The 2,500-nt window shown below is 53.6% G+C and overlaps 1 non-coding gene across 1 annotated transcript in view; it reads right to left on the bottom strand.

Annotated features, from left to right (window-relative positions):
* The window catches only part of LOC148225731 (small subunit ribosomal RNA), a 2,016-nt gene extending 401 nt beyond the window's left edge, over window positions 1–1,615 (bottom strand). The window contains exon 1 of the ribosomal RNA XR_015812541.1: window positions 1–1,615. This exon is cut by the window's left edge and continues 401 nt beyond it. This is a non-coding gene — a ribosomal RNA (small subunit ribosomal RNA).
* Between the last annotated feature and the right edge of the window lie 885 nt (window positions 1,616–2,500).

The following is a 2,500-nucleotide window of genomic DNA, read 5'->3' as shown; positions in this document are numbered from 1 at the left end:
TAATTACCACCGGTCCCTCTAAGAAGATTTTCATTGTACGCCGATAGTTGAAGACCGCGCGCGCGGGCGGACGCGCGCGACTTGCGCCGCGTTAACGACGCGAGCGCGCGCGCGCCGCCCGGCCGCGGACCCTCGTGATATCGGTAGCACGTCTATTTAATAGGCTAGAGTTACGTTCGTTACCGGAATTAACCTGACAAATCGCTCCACCAACTAAGAGCGGCCATGCACCACCACCCACCGAATCGAGAAAGAGCTGTTAATCCGTCAATCCTTCCAGTGTCCGGGCCTGGTGAGTTTTCCCGTGTTGAGTCGAATTAAGCCGCAGGCTCCACTCCTGGTGGTGCCCTTCCGTCAATTCCTTTAAGTTTCAGCTTTGCAACCATACTCCCCCCGGAGCCCGAAAGCTTTGGTTTCCCGGGAGCTGCCCACCGAATCAAAATAAGAAACTTCGGCGGATCGCTGGCTGGCATCATTTATGGTTAGAACTACAGCGGTATCTAATCGCCTTCGAACCTCTAACTTTCGTTCTTGATTAATGAAAACACCTTTGGCAAATGCTTTCGCTTTAGTCCGTCTTGCGACGATCCAAGAATTTCACCTCTAACGTCGCAATACGAATGCCCCCAGTTGTCCCTATTAATCATTACCTCTGGTGTCAGAAAGCCAACAAAACAGAACCGAGGTCCTATTCTATTATTCCATGCGCACAATATTCAGGCAAATATTAGCCCGCTTTGAGCACTCTAATTTGTTCAAAGTAAACAGCCGCGAGGGCCCGCCTCGCGCGCCGACCGCGAGCCCGCGGCGCGCGCCGAAGTCGCGAAGACGACGACGCGCACGCGAACGCGCGGCGCGGACGCGACCGGCGGTGAACACGCACCGGCGAGAAGCCCCGCAGACGCGCCTGTCGTACCGCAACCGGTAGACCGACGCCGCAGGACACAATTTCAACTACGAGCTTTTTAACCGCAACAACTTTAGTATATGCTATTGGAGCTGGAATTACCGCGGCTGCTGGCACCAGACTTGCCCTCCAATGGATCCTCGTTAAAGGATTTAAAGTGTAATCATTCCGATCACGAGGCCTCGTAAGAGTCCCGTATCGTTATTTTTCGTCACTACCTCCCCGTGCCGGGAGTGGGTAATTTGCGCGCCTGCTGCCTTCCGTGGATGTGGTAGCCGTTTCTCAGGCTCCCTCTCCGGAATCGAACCCTGATTCCCCGTTACCCGTGACAACCATGGTAGTCGCATAAACTACCATCGACAGTTGATAAGGCAGACATTTGAAAGACGCGTCGCCGGTGCTAGACCGTGCGATCTGCTCAAAGTTATCTAGAGTCATCTCCGAGTGCGACGGGCGCGCGCCGAAACGCGCGCTCCGCCGATTGGTTTTTGATCTAATAAAAGCATTCCTTCCGTCGCCGGTCGGAACTTCGTTTGCATGTATTAGCTCTAGAATTGCCACAGTTATCCAAGTAACTGTGTACGATCTAAGGAACCAAAACTGATATATTGAGCCATTCGCGGTTTCACCTTAATACGGCTTATACTGAGACTTGCATGGCTTAGTCTTTGAGACAAGCATATGATTACTGGCAGGATCAACCAGGGAGCTGCGAGCTTGCGTCTCTGTAGAGAGCGTCCGCTTACGCACTCCTTACGTGTCATGTATTTATTATTCTCCTCCTCCTCCTCTATCTCTACCTATCGTTCTCGTCTCGTCTTTTTTAAGACGTACAACATTTTATTTATATGTATCGTTTTTTGTTATATATATATATATATATATTTTTATATATATTATTATTATTATATTATCTTCACCCGTCTACGCGCACAGTGCGCGGCCTCTCCGCGCTAGAGCGGAGGGCCGTAATAGCGCAGCGAGCTCGCCGGTCGCGAACGACCGACGGCCCCGTACAACGCGGCTCGCCGCGGAGCTCTGGAGAGCCGGAGAGCGCGATGCGCTCTCCGCTTATCACTCGATTCGTATAAACACGCGCGTGATCGCATATAGTATCCTCCACACACCCGGAAGGGTACCCGGAAGGCGCGAGCGCACCGCAGACGCCGACTGACGCCGACCGCGGTTCGCGCATGCCGAGATTTCGAAGAGCCGTCTCTCGTAGACGCTCGAAGCAGAGCCGTAAGCGACGTACACGCGCATTATTATCAATAATAATACGGTGCGTCCGCCAAACGGTTGCGAGCGAGCGAAAGAGCGAGCGACTCGACCCGAGGAGCCGACGAGAACGCCGAGAGCAAACGCGACCGAACACGGCCGCGCGCTCTCGCCTCGCGCGCACTCCACGTATAGGCGGCGCGGTGCAAAGTCGCCGAGCCGCTCGCTCTAGCCTAACAAGCCGAAGTCGACGCGGTCGCGGCCGGGATTCGGCGGAACGGGCCGCTCTGAGCGCGATTCGACTCGGACTTCTCTCGACTTGCGACCGGATAATTTTCGATTCGAAATAATAACTTTTGTAATAATTAAAACGTT

This window comes from Plectrocnemia conspersa, unplaced genomic scaffold (genome assembly GCF_051122295.1).
Source record: "Plectrocnemia conspersa isolate PC_06_02 unplaced genomic scaffold, ASM5112229v1 ptg000051l, whole genome shotgun sequence".
NCBI lineage: Eukaryota > Metazoa > Arthropoda > Insecta > Trichoptera > Polycentropodidae > Plectrocnemia > Plectrocnemia conspersa.
The sequence above is the reverse complement of the archived record's forward strand: the minus strand, read 5'-3'. Positions and strand labels throughout refer to the sequence as shown.